The sequence below is a fragment of the Delphinus delphis genome, chromosome 7, assembly GCF_949987515.2.
Source record: "Delphinus delphis chromosome 7, mDelDel1.2, whole genome shotgun sequence".
Classification (NCBI taxonomy): domain Eukaryota; kingdom Metazoa; phylum Chordata; class Mammalia; order Artiodactyla; family Delphinidae; genus Delphinus; species Delphinus delphis.
This window is the reverse complement of record NC_082689.1, coordinates 16408878-16426441: the sequence shown is the minus strand read 5'-3', so window position 1 is coordinate 16426441 and position 17564 is coordinate 16408878. Positions and strand designations below refer to the sequence as shown.

The 17564-nt window shown below is 37.5% G+C and overlaps 1 long non-coding RNA gene across 2 annotated transcripts in view; it reads left to right on the top strand.

Moving 5' to 3' along the window:
- Positions 1 to 17564, top strand: part of LOC132427985 (uncharacterized) — a 123199-nt gene that overhangs the window by 87435 nt on the left and 18200 nt on the right. The window contains exons 2-3 of one of the 2 annotated variants that reach the window (XR_009520049.1): positions 2763 to 2879; positions 11409 to 11659. This is a non-coding gene — a long non-coding RNA (uncharacterized lncRNA). The remainder of the gene's footprint in view (positions 1 to 2762; positions 2880 to 11408; positions 11660 to 17564) is intronic. The other variant, XR_009520048.1, reaches the window with a different exon arrangement.

The window sequence follows — 17564 nt, the reverse complement described above, 5'->3', positions numbered from 1 at the left end:
CAAACAAGGTGAAAGACATACCTATCACCACCAAAAGATTTCTTGTGTTCCCTTTCTTTGTGTGTGTGTGTGGGGGCGTGCGTGTGCGTGCATGCGTGCACACATGTGCACGTAAGAACACTTGGCAGGAGATCCAGTCTCCTGACAAGTTTTTAAATTCACAGCACTGGAGTTAACTACAGGCTCTAGAGCAGATTTCTAGAACCTACTTATCGTGCATAACTCTAAATTTGTACCAGTTGGACAATTCTCATTTCCCCCTCCTCCCACCTCCTGGTAACCATCCTCGTACTCTCTGCTTCTATGAGTTTGACAGTTTTGTTTTGTTTTGTTTTTTGCGGTACTCGGGCCTCTCACTGTTGCGGCCTCTCCAGTTGGGGAGCACACGCTCCGACGCACAGGCTCAGCGGCCATGGCTCACGGGCCCAGCCGCTCCACGGCATGTGGGATCTTCCCGGACCGGGTCACGAACCCGCGTCCTCTGCATCGGCAGGCGGACTCTCAACCACTGCACCACCAGGGAAGCCCGAGTTTGACAGTTTTAAGATGCCTTATATAAGCTGAATCATCTTTGTGTTTTCTTTAAAACTGTCTCCCTTTTATTTCTTCTCCTGCTCTCCTTTCATTTTTTACCTTCCTACGGACTGATACCATGAGACAGCCTGGTTTAGACCTGAATCTTTCGCTTGAAGGCATTTGCACTCATCTAACTAACTGAGCCAGTGAGTGCTACACAGACAGCAAGACAACTCTCACTTTCCTCTTAGATAATTGCGCAGTGCCACCATGACACTGCTGAGTTTATCATTCACAAGATTATAGAGTAAGGGGTGGAAATTCTCAATGACAGATGATCTATGCACTTAGAAACCACCTATCTTTATATCATTCGAAAAGACAAAGAAGTGCAAAAAAAATTTTTTTCATGTCCGTTGTTGCCGTTCACTGACCCTCTGGTTAGCTCCTCCTATAAAGGAGCCATTTATGATGGGGAGCCCAGGAGCTCAGGGGAGTTTTATGTCAGAGGGAGCCTCATAGCCTTTCGTACTTGAATTTAGCATTACTGAAGGGCATATTAACAACAGTAAATCTCGGCCCCAGTGACTTCATGGCATTTCAATAAAAGAACGTAAAAGATGTTTTCAGAAGGCAAGTAAAAACTGACCAGAGACCATTAACAGCAACTTTCACCACCACCACTTTTTTATTGTCTTAAGCTCTTTTCTTGGTATGTTAACCATTAATGAAATGAATGCATTTCAAATATTAGACAATTCTAGTCACACCAAAGAGTCCCCTCTTACATAAAGCTGAAATTGATATCATCTTAGGTTTAATAGAATCAGACATGTATTTAAAATGAGAAGTGGTGGGAGTGGAAAACCTATAAAAATGGATTTTATTTTTATAGGAAGTAGAAGTAGTAGAAAGTCATTTTTAAAGAAATTACCTAACTGATGGGATTCTGGGTGATTTTATTGACTTCTTTACACTTACGTGAATTGTCCAATTTTCCTCCAATAAATATTACTTTCACAATAAGAAAAGAAAAATGTCAAAGAATGGGCAAATCATGATACATTTATTTAATAAAGAACATGGAGTTGAAGTGATGGGGTTTACTGCATGAGACAGAGCTCTCTTGTCATCTTGTTGGGAGGAAGCCTAACAAAAACATCCCTATAAGATGCAGAGACTGGTCTGCTCTGGAACCTTTCTGAGCCTCAGTTTCCTCATACGTAAAATGGGGGAAACGAGAGTACCAATGTGATAGGTTTGTCAGGATTGAATGACAATCTGTGGAAAGCATTTATCACAAGACCTGGCACAAAGTAAACACCCACCATAGCTCAGTTATGATTAGTAGTTCCACTAGTAAGGCTAAGCTAAAACCTGTTTATTCTTCCGGCTTTAGCTTAGAACACTTTCTATATTGAGGGGAAGTTTGTAGATAGCTAATCTCATTGCAACTTTTTGGTAGGATACAAAATTCTTTGCTTAAAGTTGTCTAGACCTGCTGTACAAGAAAATACACACACGGCACACACTTCTGTGTAAAAGTTCAGTGATTTCATTTGGTAAGTCCAAGTTTGGAAGGAGGGTGGTGGAGGGATCAAAGACAATAGACTGACCAACAACCACCAAGGGGGCTGGTCGAGGAGGGTATGAACGGCAGCTGCCTATGGATGGGGGCCTCAGGTCAGAGCAGGTCAGCAGGGCAGACAATAAGTATGTGTGTGAAGCAGAGGAACATGGGGAGAAACTGGGACCCACATCCTTAACCTTAATAATGAGGATGACTACAGAAGATGCACAGGATCTTCAGTGGGGAGCTGCACACACATCTGGAACAGGCCTTGAGAAGTTGAAGGAGGAGATTCAGGGAGGCAGAGCAGTTATGAGCACTGGCGCTCGCCTCTGCCAACAGGCAGACCAACAGCATGCCACAACATGCAAGGACTTCAACAGCACCTGACACCTTACACTGACCTCAGAGAGTGATGGCTACTGTTTCTCATCCATCTTCCCGACCTTATGCACATATTTCTTGTGGCCTGTCCTAACCCAGATACACACTGGGAATGGGGTTCTTGGATACACGGTTCCAGTAAGCTGACAGTGTACAAAAACACCCCAGGTGGCCTTCGTTTTAGATGCGGGTCCTTGTAGATACAGTGTTAATTTTGATCCAAGTTCAGCTAATTCCTAAAACCATTGACTCTGGATTTAATTGACAAAATAGCTGTGTTTCTTCTTTTCAGGGGAAGAGTCTCAGACTCACTGAAATCCAGCACACCTTTGTGAAAGCTCAGCAGAGAGAAGTTGTGATTTGCTCCAAATTTTGCTGCTGGAAAATAGGGTTCCACTCTTATATGCATGTAAGGCACTTATTATTAACAATAATTAATACTAAAAAAAAAGATCTTTTAAATCAGAGACCAGAATTTTCTAGTAGATGATCATGGTGACTGAGCAGGGAATGGGGGATGGGAGAGTGGTGGGGGTAGAGAGGGTTGTACAAATTTTATCTCAAAAAGCAAAATTAAAATTATAAAAGTTTATTTTCTCTAAATTTAACATACTTAGAAACTATGCACTGATTTATCAAACAAAACCCAAAGGGCATGTTGATTATCTACTTGGCATTTTATTCTGGTAACATTATATGATAGCTTAGTAAGACATCTTTCACATTTGACTTTCATAGTAAGATATAGAAGGTCATTTCTGCAGAACTATTCAAGAGCTTCATCGATTTTCCCAAGGGCCTTTCTTAATCCTTTGATATTCAAATCTTTTGCTTTTGAAGCAGACACCAGCGAAGTCTTCCTCATCCACTTTCCCTTATTTAGTCGCTAACTAACATAACTCTGCCAGACTCTCATTTGCCACCGGCTTATAATTCGAGCGGTTATCTATTCTGACTTTCACCTACTTCATGAAGCCCTGCACCTTTTTTCAAGATTTGCAAGTTCACTACACAGTGCGCTCTGTTTGCATTGAACAATTGCAGCAATCAGTGAGAGATGAGGACTCAACTGGTGAGGGTAGATGCTCAGGGCAAGCAAGGAGACCATTTTCAGAGTGGGCACTCATTAGTGAACATCTTTAGGATAACTTTACTTCCCTTATGCAACCCTTATAGCTTCTGGGACTGCATGAATCCAGATCATAAGACCCCCCTCTATGTTAAATTTTATTGTATGTCTGTTTGTACATTGATTTCGTCCGTGTCTTCATTTATGACCCGACTCTTGTATTCCTTTTGTTTTATCTTTCTCAGTTGATTCTAATTTATGTCATTTTGCTCTACGTTTCGCATCTTTGTAAGCGAAAGCATAGCACTTTTTGGAAGAGGCAGAAGTGGAATAAGAGGACGAAGTAAGTGAATATTACATATTTTATATAATCTCTTCCTTCACACTGTTGTTTAGTGCCACACTCTGAGGGTTTTCACTGACACCTTTCACATTGTGCTGCCTTTGAACCATGACATATCAACCAGGCACCATTCAAGTTTTATATCTCCAGTTAAACCTCATGACCCTTGGTTTAAGAGTGTATCTGAACTCTCATCCTTCTGCTTCTGTTTTCTAAATATTTACATAGATCTTTATATTATTTAAATGTGAGCTAGGTCCTGCTCTCAGCAACTGGGACATCCATATCTAGAGAAAATGAAGTATAAAATGATTCACTCTGGTTCTTTGTCCTAAAGGCAAGTGAGAAACATTTTAACAAATATATGTAATCCTCACAGCTAATTATGATTTTTCTCATTGCAATTTTAATTATTTTTTTAAATCCACACTTTCTTTCATCCCTCATGGCAGTTTCATTGTCATTAAAAGTACTGGTCTATTGTGTGTATCCTCTATTCATATTCATGAGGTCAGGACCATTCAACCGCAGTAATTGAGCGGTCTGATTGGCTGAATGTCCCACAGTGGTTTAGAGTGATACTGATTAACAAAAGGCACCAACGCCTCTGCCTTGATAGGAAGTATAATTATGTAGGACTCTAAACGGGGACTCTAATCATCTGACAATGCCCATCGGACTTGCATAATATTAGTACATTATCTATCATCCCACTATGATTAAGTAGTATTTAATTATTCTTTTTTAATGGGGATTATCCCCAATAAATATGTCTCATACTTATCAACACAACTTCTTTTCTGGGTTTCTGGAAAGGGTGTTTTCTTTTTAGTATGAAAGTCGGACATTAGTATATCTAAAATGGCTATCCCCAAAATTGGTAAGATATTTTTAGGAACATCTGAGTACATACTGACGGTGTGGAACTGGATATAGATTGTTTTACTGCAGGCTGGAAATTGTAGGACTGTCTTTTGTCTCATGGTCCCTTTCTTTGAGCTCCAAGGGAGATCCCTTCTTCTCTTTCTTTTGATACACTGGAGCCATGTAATCTCCAGTACAGCATTTAACTTCTCTGGATTTCTGATTCCTTATCTGTAAAATGAGAGAGGTTGGGGAAAATGGTCCAGAAGCTGTCTTCCAACTTTAGAATTCTGTGAATTCATATCAATGAATGGTTATTATACTTCATAAATGGGATTTTTGTTAGGATTCCACAGCCTGCATGGTAGCTTATATAGTACTCTTCAAAGTGGCGTCTGTGGAAATAGGAGGCATATAAAACCATCTCCTGGAGTGTGGGAAGAACTTATTAGAACTTTATTTATTTACAGTTATTTTTAAATTATCTTTAAATATTTTCTGTTATGTATTTATGTTTTATATTCACTAAGATTTATGAGAACTTAGTATATTTCAGGCACTATCCTACGTGCTTTAAAATTATTACTACTATGTAATCCTTAGAGGGTTCTGTGAGGTAGACATTCTTACCATCCTAATTTTACTGATGAGGAAATTGAGACACAGAGGTTGTGAAAATTGCTTGATATCAAACAAAGTTGAAATATTCGAGCCGAGACCTGAACTTAGGTGTCAGTTAACTTCCCAACCACCTACTATGCAGTATGAGTTATAAAATACAAAATAGACACACAAATAAATCAATTCATGTACCATAGGAGGTGTGACAGACTCTAAGATGACGTCCCCCACCCTCCATGATCCCTGATTCCTCCTGTTTGCGGGTCTGCATAATCGTCTCTCCTTGAGTGGGGACGAGACCAGTGACTTGACTTTAAAGAATAGAATAGGCCAGAGGTGAGGGGTTGCCACTCCCATGGTTACATTTGCTAACAGGTTTGCTCTAACACATTCTCTCCTCTGGTGGCTCTGAAGAAGCAAACTGCCATGTTGTGAACTGCCTATGGAGAGGGTCACATGGCAGGGAACCATGGTGGGGAGCTTCTAGGAGTTGAGAGTGATCTCCAGCCAATAGCCAGCAAAAAAGGAAGCTCTATTTCCTGCAGTCACGAGGAGCTGAATGCTGATAACAAAATCACGTGAGTGAGGAAGTGGATTCTTCCCCAGTCAAGCCTTGAATGAGACCACAGCCCCAGCTGACACTTTAATTGCCCCCTTGCAGAGGACCCAGACTCCTGAACCATAGAAACTGAGATAATAAATGTGTGTTGTTTCAAGCCTTTAAGTGTGTGCTAATTTGTTACACAGTAATAGAAACCTATTACAGAAAGTACCTGATCATGTTTCTAGCCTAAAATTTCTCTGAGCTAAAGAATTGAGTCTGTAGTTTTAAAGGATTTGCCAAACAAGGTTCATAAAATATTTTCATAGGTACATTCTTATAAAATTACTGAATCTCAGGGATAACGAGATAATCTTATACTTTTTATGGAGAGAGAACAAGTTACTTAAAAAAATAAAGGCTTAACTTGGCATCAGACTCTGCAAAGGCCATACTGGAATGCAGCTCACTCAGGGACGCTATCCCCAGCCAAAATCTGAGTATTGGCATCAACAATAACCACACATTGAATAGGCAGCCAGCAGAATATCAGAGAGAGCTATCGAGGGCTTTCTCCCCTGTGGGCTGATCTTTCCCATCATGGAAAAAGGCTCAGGAATTTATTTATTAAAGAATGTATTTAGAGAAAGAATTTTGTAATAAATGGTGCCAGTGCAACCGTTTATCTGTGTAGAAGAAAATGAAATTGGACCCCAATCAGACACTGTAAAATAATAAATTCTAGATATTTGTACAGCTGAGAAAAAGACGTATAGAGATACACACCATGATGGTTACTTGTAACTTCAAAGAGGCAGGCATAGAGGAGGCAGGGTAGAGGAGATTGCCTTTGCATGTCTTTGAATGGCATGAAACAACTCATTAACATATGTATATTTCAAACTTTAGTTTGAAATACACTTAGTAAAAATTTAAAATGAAAAATAGAACAAGATTTATTTTGCTTCCATGCTTAGAAAACACATACATGGTTCTCTTCTCATTTTGTGTGTATTGTCTTTATTCACTTCATTAGAATTTGCAAATTGCAGAAGGAGTTCTTGGTCATGGCAAACAAGTCAATCTACGCAAAGATGTTCTCTTCTTTTTTGCCATCTGCTCACTGCCCACCCTCCTTACTCCATTGTCAGTGCAAACTCTTTGGTGTATATTCTTCTATCTTTCTCTATATCCACACTAGCATAGAACATATTGGGAGAAAGATATTTGGAAAGCAAGTTGTAGGCACTTATTGTGCTTGTTACTGCTGGATATCACTACTTCTTGGGCCCCTTCAGTGGACAGAGCTAAGAATTATAAGTTATGAATTCATATCGATATATTCAGATGCAGCATTACAGGAGTCTTTCTTATCTTTCTTCATTCACATTTATATCTCTTTCTCCTGCAGTTAGAATGCTGATTTCTAACAACATCAACATATTTATTTACTTGGTTTGTTCTATAATACATGCCAAATTGTTTCACATTTACACACCCATGCTATTATCAAAACAAACCTTCTAACTAAAGTTCAAGGTTTCTTTGCAATTTCTTTTAACCTTAGACTATAACCCATTAAGGGTATACGGTTAGATTATTGTGTGTAAAAATTATTTGAATTACTTATTTTATCTGTATGATTATATTATCAGTTTGGCATACAGTTGGCTTCTTTTGTTTCTGTGTACATTAAATTTTAGAGTTGGCCCTCTTATCCTTTTTTATTTACTGTGATTTTTGAGCATGTAAAACATTTGCATATTTTTGAAGGTCAAAACTACATAAAAAACATATGGTGGAGGTATCTCACTACAATCCCTAACCCTTCCTCCATGTGACTGCTTTACCCCCATAGATAAAATCATTTTTAATTAGAATCTGAATTATCTGTCTTATGTTTCTTCTTGCAAAAAATAAAAGCCTGCATGCACACATATGAATTTATTTATGCATTTTTATTTTCTCTTTTTTTTTATGTAAAACATAGCATAATTTGTGTTTTGTTTTGTACCGTGTCCTTTCATTTAACAGTGTATTCTGGGAATTATTGCATATCAGTTCATAATGGTGTTCTTTATTTTTGCAACACCATGTGGTTGCACCGTAGATAATAGACATTCATATATAATATATATGTGTATATACACACACATTTATCTGACTAAAGTCCTAGCTAGAAAGAAAGAGAAAATTGAATACCAGAATGGTTAGCAAGTATAGTTACACTGCAGCTGCACTGGGAATGCACATACTGGTGGGAAACACAGGATTTGTGGCCTAGAGGCATGGGTTTTTATGGCTATAGTTCTTGGGTTTGTTTGAAGCAGAGAGTTGGAACTTAACATCCCCCACCCCATAATAAGGTCAAGATCCTCAAAGAAATGTATCCTTTATGAAAGGATACACCAGAGAAAAGTTATCCATTGGCTTAGGTGGACAACCAGAAACTTTGTTTGCCTAGATATGATACACCCTCATGCTCTGATAAGCCTTAAATGAAGAATTTAACATAAAAATTGATACTTGGACAGTGATAGCCAAGGTGGGTCCTAGGAGAAGTAATATAAAACTCCTCTTAGGAGATAACTCCCAAAAAAGATCACAAAGGATATTCCCAGGGGAAGGCTATGTTATGATAAAAGTAATTACAAAGCCTACTCAAGAAATAGCAGGGCTAGAATCTCATGAACTTTGAATAATAGAACAAAAATCAAAAGGGAGCATCAAATAAAGACATTTAAAATGGTTGAAGACAGAAAAAAAATCAGGAGTCTAAAAATAGATGAGGCACTGTAAATAAAAGACCAGTAGAAAAAGAACCAAAATCCAAAGTCTTTGGAATGAAAAATTCAGTAAGTAAGCGGAACTTAATATTAGATACAAAGAGTGAAAAGACTGATAAACTGGAAAATAGATATAATTACACAGAGGAAGTTCACAAAGATAAAGAAATAAAAATTCTAAGAAAGAAGTTAAGGTATATGTAGGACAGAATAAGAAAGTCTAGGATCCATTAGCAGAGTTTCTGAAAAAAGAGAGTAGAGAGAATTAAAAGGTAATTTTCAAAGATAAGAATGAAAGATTTCTAAAATTAAACAAAAAAATTAATTGTAAATTAAGAAAACAAAATAATTCCCTCAAAGGACAAATGAATAGTAACCCATACCTTGATTTATAGTAAAACTCCAAAATGCTAAAGGTAAAGTCAATCTTAGACGTAGTCATAAAGAAGATAGATTACCTTCAAAGGAACAATTTAAAATAAAAATGGCTTAAAAAAAAAAGGATTTGCAGTTTTAAAAGCATTATAAGAGATGCAGAAGAGCAATACACCATGCTAAAAAATATTATAAGAAAATTCCCAACTGGTATGCATCTAATAATACAGCCTAGAAAAAGTAAAGCAACAACTGAGAGAATCCCAAGAAGAAATTAGCAGATCAACAATGGGAGATTGTAACATAATCATTTTAGTAATAGGTAAAGCTAAATTAAATACTGGTATTATTTAATAATATAATTTGTGAGGCTGTCAATAAATAGTTATAAATACTGCACCTAACAATTAGAGAATACATATTTTTTTAAAGCACACTAGAACATACCTAAAAATTGAACACACATTATACTACCAAGGAAATCTCAGAACTATTGAAGAATTGATACCTTATAGACCACCATTCTCTCTAAAACAAAGTAAAAAATAAATAACTGAGAGAGAGAGAGAGAGAGAATGGAATCCTTGAATAGAAGTTTACCCAGATAAAAAAGCGAAGAGATAATGCCGTGCTGGAGGGCAAGGAGACTATTCTAGGCCTAGACAAGGGCTCTAGTGGATCGCCTTCAAGTGAAAGGAGAGCAGTGCGTCTGGACTTCACTAGTGAAGGAGGAAAGGCAGAGTATCATATGGTTGAAAAGATCATTAGGAGGTAGACTAAACAACTGCTTGTAAGTCATTTTTTTTTATGAACCAAAATTTTTATTTTTATCTGAAAAAATAGAAAGGCACTAAAAGATTTAAGAAAAGAGGCAGACATGATTCGATTTGCATGAGGAAAACTTGCACCTACCTGCTGCATGGGATTGGACGGAATCAGACAGGAGTGGAGGTCAGAGATCAGCTAGGCAGCAAGGTTATAGCTCAGGCAAAAGATGATGGGGCTTTGGACTAGGATGGGAGCAAGAGGGAGAGTGGAAATAAAAATAAATAGACTAATGTGAGAGAGATTTAGGAGATATTTACAAGATTCAGAGAAGCCTTTCTGTGGGGGTAGGAAGGAGAGTGGGAAGCGTCCAGTTTGCTGAAATGAATCGATAAAAGTACCCATAAGAAGAGAGCCAGGTGCCATGTTCCACAAACAGGTTGAATTTTTTCTTGCCTCTGGGCCCTTTGTTTGGAACACTGAACTTCTTGCTTTTCTTTTAAATATACCACATATCTCCTTCAAGACCCAGAGGATGTCTGATTTCTTCCATTCGTGGTAATTTATATTCCTATAGCACAATCTGTCCTTTACAACTTCTCTTAATTGTTGCAGGAATAGACTCAAGACTGAAGGTCTACTAATGAGACAGGATGCTTAGCAATGTGAACCTGGGAAACTGAGTGTTGATTCACCATAAGCATCAGAAATTTACCAAATATACCAGGGCTGTGTTCTGTTACTTGAGTTTAGCAACAAGGCACACATATATCCATAATCTCCAGAAACACTGAGAACAGACCAGAAACTATAAAACCCCTATTAAAATGACAAAGAGCTTCTCAAAGGACCCAGGGATTTCTTTCCCTAAGTGGTAGTAACAGCAGCTTCTGGGCACCTTCAATTGAAAGCTGCCCTATCACCTGCTCTGTGCAGCAGCCATCTGTGCATACTTAATTAATTTGTTTACCCATATTAAAGGAGTTCATATTCTTTTTGTGTCTTTTGACATTTTAGGGCTTCAGCTGGTGTTAAAAAAAAATTGCTGAGGGTTTTATTCATGTGCAATTAAAACGTTGGAACTGCCTGCAACTTTAGACCATTTGGGTCCCTATCTATTTATCCAACTGATTAGTGATTCTTCTTTCCCCTTCCACATCTATTAAGTCTGATAGTCTCTCTCTCTCTTTTTTTTTTTTGTTATAGTTACCTCTATGTTGCTGTCTTTTTGTGATAACAGGTGCGATTAATTAATTGGAAACCATCATGCCCAGGCTCAAATCTCTCCCAGTGGTTTTCCATCATACTTAGGATAATAATGATGGGCTATAAGACCCTACCTGATCTGACCTTTGACTTCTTCTTTAAACTCATCTTCCCTTCTCCTCTTAACTTACTGTACTCTAGCCATATCGCCTACCTTCATGGAACACAGCAAACACGTATATACCTCAGGGCCTTTGCAATTTCGATCCTCTTTACTTGGAGACTCTTCCTCCAGATATTGACATGGCTTACTCTTTATAGTAAACAGCATAGATATTCACTAATCTCTGGTTCTCTTTTACTTCCAGGTACACAGAGGATTACTTTGATGACAGACCAATGACATGTGAACAGAAGAGACACGTTACTTCTAAGTTACGGCTTTAGTCGCATTTAGTTGTGCTATTTAACTCTCCAGCCTTCTGCCCTCTTATTGTCATGATCAGGAAAGCCACCTGTTCTGGGTGGCACTGCTACAAGATGGCAGAGCTCCTGTCAGCCAGGGCGACTGCATGATGGCTACAGAGCCCTAAACAACCCAAGTTGGACATGAACGCAGGTGAGAAACAAATTCTCCTTTGTTGTTTTAAACCACTGAAGTTTTGTGGTTGTTGGTTATTCCAGCATAACCAAGACTTTCCTGACTGGTAGATCCCACATAAGTCTTTGCTCAAATGTCATCATCAAAGAGGTCTTCTCTGAACACCTTTATTCAAAATACCGGCCTTCTCTCTGTTTCTCTCTGTGTACCACCTTGGCTTTCTTTTCCTTCATTGGAAAATAAAGTTCTGTGAAGGCAGGGACATTTATTTGTTCATTAATGTACTAATTAACATCAAGAATAATCCAGGGACATAGTGGATGATCAATAGTTATTTGTTGAATACATGAATATTCATTGTAAAAAGTGAAGCATTGTAGATAAGTTTAATTTAGAAAGTAAAGGCCCATGTAATCCCTTCTCCCAGAAATAACTACTATTGTTTACAGGTTTTTTCTAAATTGTGTTCCACTTATATACTAATTCATATTAACTACATTGCATATGCTGCTTTCGTTTTTTTAATTAAAATGGAATATGCTTTCCTACATGAATTATTCTGAAACCTGTTTTCCCGTATAACAATTACTCATGGATGGTTCCAAAGACAATGTTTAAAGATTCCTCACTCTTTTAAACTACTCAACAATATTCACCTTCTTAATAATTATGTTTCCCAAGGTTTCTGAAACCTATTATTCATCCATTTCAACTAATATTTGTTGCATGCCTGCCCTGCCGCGGTCTGGACATTTGGCTGTAAGCAAGAAGACTAGGTTCTTACACTCAAGCAGTATGAAGAAACAGTTAAACAGTTAAAGTTGTAAGAAACAGATAATAAACACAAATAAGCCAAAATACTTCAGATGGTGATAAGCCATCAGGAACATAAAAATAAACATGGTAACGTGATGGGGGGTGACTGGGGACAAAGACGGTCACAGCAGACTTCTGGAGGGACTTTTGAGCTCAGTCCAAAAGTGACTGGGAGCTATAGCTCTACATATCTTCGGAAGAGAGCTCCAAGCAGATGGCACTTATGGGCAAGCTTGCCATGTCTGAGGAACAGAAAGGCCACTCCAGCTAAAGTGTGGTCTGTAAGCAGAAGCATCATACAGAATGAGGTCAAGAAGAAGGCTCTGATAATGTGGAACACATAGTAGGTGTTCAAAATTGTAACTGATAGATTCTGAATTAACAGCAATACATATAATTTCAAAGGTAAGACCCTACTAAATATTCAGAAGGGGAAAAATTTCCCATTTGAGTCTCTACTTATAACATTCCACATGATATACTGAATCCAAAGCCTGAGCAGAAACTTAGAATGTTTCAGCTCTTTTATAAGGCACCATTAAGGTGGCCATAAAATGTTTAGCCCTTAAAAATACTTTCTCGGCAGTATGTCTGAGATAACTTTAAATGTTAATGAAATGTCTCATAAGTCCACTGTTTTTTAAGGCAGTTAGGAGTTTGAGGAACTTCTTAAATACCATCTCATAAAAAAAAGATCTAACTTAAGATGAACTTACATAGAGAAACTATATGACAGCAGACCTAGTATATGACTTGAATTCAATTATTATTTTCTTCTGAGGAGACAGAATTGATTCTGTGCTGGCCTCAAGTAGGTTCTTGAAGAGATCTATTTTTTTCCCAAATAAAAACATATCAGAGGGAATAAAATTCTTTACAGCCTGTAATTCAGGAGTGAACTTTTATGAAACTCTTTGGCATTGTAGATCTATGTCTAATGGAATCACGTATAACTGAAGGATATAGATTGTTTAGTTCCTGCTGACCTGGTAGGATAAACTTTGGGGCCGTGGAAACCTTATTTATTTATTTATTTATTTATTTATTTATTTAAAGCTCATCCAATTGGCAATTTCCTTTTTTTATTTATTTATGGCATGTGGGATCTTAGTTCCCCAACCAGGGATCGAACCCTTGCCCTCTGCCTTGGAAGCGCCGACTCCTAACCACTGGACTGCCAGGGAAGTCCCTGGAAATCCTATTTCTTGACACATCCTTCTATTCAACTTTAGACAGTGGAAGGGAAAGAAAAACAGCGCTTTCTCATAGACACATTTTTTTGTTTGTTGTTAATTATTTATTTAATGTGCTTTTTAATTTCCTTTGGTGACCATGTTCTGAAGTGATACTAAAGAAACAGCTAGGGGAGAAGTTACAGAAGTTGAACCCAGAACATTAAAGGAGAGTAACTGCTATAGGAAAGTAAAATACACTTACCTTAAATTCATAAAACCTTTCATTTCTTTGGGAGGAGCTTCACGTAGATTTGTCTTGTTTAATTAACTTCCTCTAGTACACTTTATCTCTTTCACACTGGGAGATGTATGTGAGTTAATCAGAGCAGCATGACAGTATTTTTGTCAATGCTGGAAATGGCTCCTTTCAATTACCCGATATCTTTCTCGCTGGACCAAAACACACAATCAAGTTGAAACTTACAGGCGACATAAATGTCATTCCTTCTTCCCCAAGGGTATTCTGACCAAGAACCTCTATTTCCCTTTTGGTTTGGTTTGGTTTTGCTGCTACCACTGAAGTAATGAAGGCGACATTCATTGTCCCTCGCCATTTAATGCAGGTTATAATTGCCAGCCAGCGTGGGCTGTGATGCTAAAACCAAGAGAAAGGCTTTTCAATCATGGCCCCTGCATTTCAATCCAAGCCGCTGCTGTAGAACACTGGAGGACAAGGTGTAAATCAGTTTAAAAACATAGTTCTGCATTCAAGCCATTGTGGTTTACAGCTCCCAAATGACCTCCATCTATCTTCCTTAGCGGTAGAGGTGTATAATTGAACTAAAGAGAGCCTTGAGTAATGAGATTGAGAGTGGCAGCTCCATCGCTGTGGCTTAATAGTGTAACTGTCACGTACTTTTTTATCTCCTAAAATGTAACAAAATAGTCTAGTAGGCCCGGTTCTTCAGGGTGACACTTGCTGAGAGTCTATATTTTAAAATAGAAATAGGTTTTTTATAAGCCCCAAACCATAAATCTCTCTCTACAAGAGAGTTCCCAAAATACAATTATGTAAGCCATTCTCTGCTGGAGCAGAGACTGATATGAATACATGCAAGAACCTATACTTCCTTTTGTGAGGAAATCGTTTTTAAGCCTTTATTTTTCTTATGCAACAAACAGCTGCTTTTTCAGTCTCTGAAGGGGCTAGAGAGTGATAGCATTCTCACGTTGTGTACTTCTGGGAGCTATAGCCAGAAGACACATTACTTCAAGTTTTCTTTTTAAGAAAATTTTATTTGGTTTAATCAGGGAAACTCAGGAAATACTGCTTTTAGAGATCGTTTTTTCCAAGGAACAGTTCACTTGCAAATGGATATATTTTCTTTTCAGGATATATAGTTTACATGCATTTATCAGGCCTTGACCATATGCAAATTGCTGCATAAGTACATTAGCAAAGCATAAACACTGAACAAAGACATAACCACCTCCTCATGGAATTCTCTGGGAGTATAGTACTGGTTGAACATTAAGAATGAGCTTATTAACTAGTCATTTCATATGAATAACTAGGATACCATGGATGGTTTCAGGGGCGCTGAAATTTCTGTCCTCCCCCCAAACTAGACCCTAAAAATTAAAACAAAATAACCTGCTTGCTGACTGTGTCTGAAATTCTATCACTTGGCTATTCAATCCTATTGCACAAGATACTCCTGGCTCACATGTAAATTTCACTAGGAACAGTAAATTATTAAATAATAGTAATAAAAACAACTAACACTTACTGATAGTTTACAATGTTCAGGAGAGTTCTAAGTACTGTATATTATTAACTGTTTTAGTCCTCAAAACAACCTATTAATTATCACCATTTTACAAATGCAAAAAAACTGAAGCAAGAACAGAGAAGTGAATTTGCCCAAAGTTGTAGTTAATATAAGGCAGATCCAAGGTGGTCTGACTTCAGAGCTCTTGGTCTGAACCAGTCTACTTGTGTGGATAAGCTGATCAGTCCATTAGTGGGAGGAGAGAAGGAGAACTGGGAAGGTTGAGTGTGATGACATTTGCACCATGTGGAGCCTTCCTTCAGAACTCACAACTCAGCCCGGGACCAGGACTGGGAGTGGTCTGTCCTGCACACCTGCTGATGCCACCAAATTCTCCTTAAAACCAATACCATGTTATTTATGCCATTAGTGTGTCACGGAAAGACATCAAGCACAAAATTACTTTTATAATAATACATGTTATTATTATTTTTTATTATTTATAATATATTTATAATATTATTTATTATTATTATTTTTGTAATGATGATACAAAAGCAAATGGTGGGTTAAGTGGCTGGCAACTCAGCATAAAAGAAGGCAATGGACAAAGTGAGAGAGTGGCATGGACATATATCCACTACCAAATGTAAAATAGATAGCTAGTGGGAAGCAGCCGCATAGCACAGGAAGATCAGCTCGGTGCTTTGTGACCACCTAGAGGGGTGGGATAGGGAAGGTGGGAGGGAGGGAGATGCAAGAAGGAAGAGATATGGGAACATATGTATATGTATAACTGATTCACTTTGTTATAAAGCAGAAACTAGCACACCATTGTAAAGCAATTATACTCCAATAAAGATGTAAAAATAGAAAAGAAGGCAATGGAACCAAACATCGAATTCTTCTCCAACATACACTTGCAGTAAAAATGTGCCAGTTTCACTTCAGGATGACCTTGGTAAAGCAGTGAAAATTATTAGTTTTAAAAACTATTGACCATAAGTCCTTGTGCTTTTTAAATAGTCTCTGTAATAATATAGGGAATATGCATAAAGCATTTCTGCTGAGTATCCAAAGTACAATAGTTCCCTTAAGGAAAAACGCTCATATGGTTATGTAAGTTACAAGTTAAACTAGCCACATCTTCCAAAGAATACTGTTTTTTTACTTGAAAGAATGACTAACAGATCAACTTGGATATGGTTACATTATTATTTAAAATGAACATTATTTAAAATGAACCTACCACACCAAGGAAAGTAACTGACAAGATTTGATGCCGATGATAACATTTGAGATTTTAAGAGAAAATTAGATTGCTGGGAAAATTTGTACTGGCCTTTGGGAGCTACTCAGCTTCCTAAAACTTGAAGACTTTTCTGAGGAGCTCAGTGGTGGGGTCAACAAATGTGACTTTTTAATATTTTGTAATGAAACACGTTAACAATTAGAAGATGTGCTTAACTCACTGAGCCATTTTTTTCTGGGTTATCAATGTATGATGGCACATGAATGATGTTACAAAACCATTCAAGATATGCATGAGTCATACAGAATCATACGATGTATGACGTTAAAGAATCATGCATGGGTAAGAGATCCGTTGGAAGTGTTTGATAGACCAATAAATTTTGATGTTTAACAGAGTATGAAAAGCTCATGGATATGATTTCAGATTCTGCGTTGCAACTAACCTTGAAGAAACTATCACCTGTTGCGTTTGACTAATGTATCAAAAAAAGAAATTCACAAATATCTGAAAAACCTATTAAAATGCTTCTCCCTTTTCCCACTACATATCAGCATGAGGCTGAATTTTCTTCACATGATTCCATCAAAACAACATACTGCAACACATTATGGAAGCAGGTAAAGAAATCCAGCTATCTTCTATTGAGTCAGACATCTAAGAATTGTTCAAGAATGTACAACAGTGCTGTTATTTTTTCAGTTTGGGGGGGAAATATAGTTATAGTTATAGATATTATAGCTAATAGTTGTAAATGTTTATGTTAACATGTGATGGGTTTATTATTGTTACTTTTAAATAAATTAGGTAAATATTTAATTTTCTGTTTTAATTTTGAGTACAGTAAATATCAATAGAGGTAATCTACGTAAAAGTTCTTTGAAATTTGCAATATTTTTTAAGAGTGT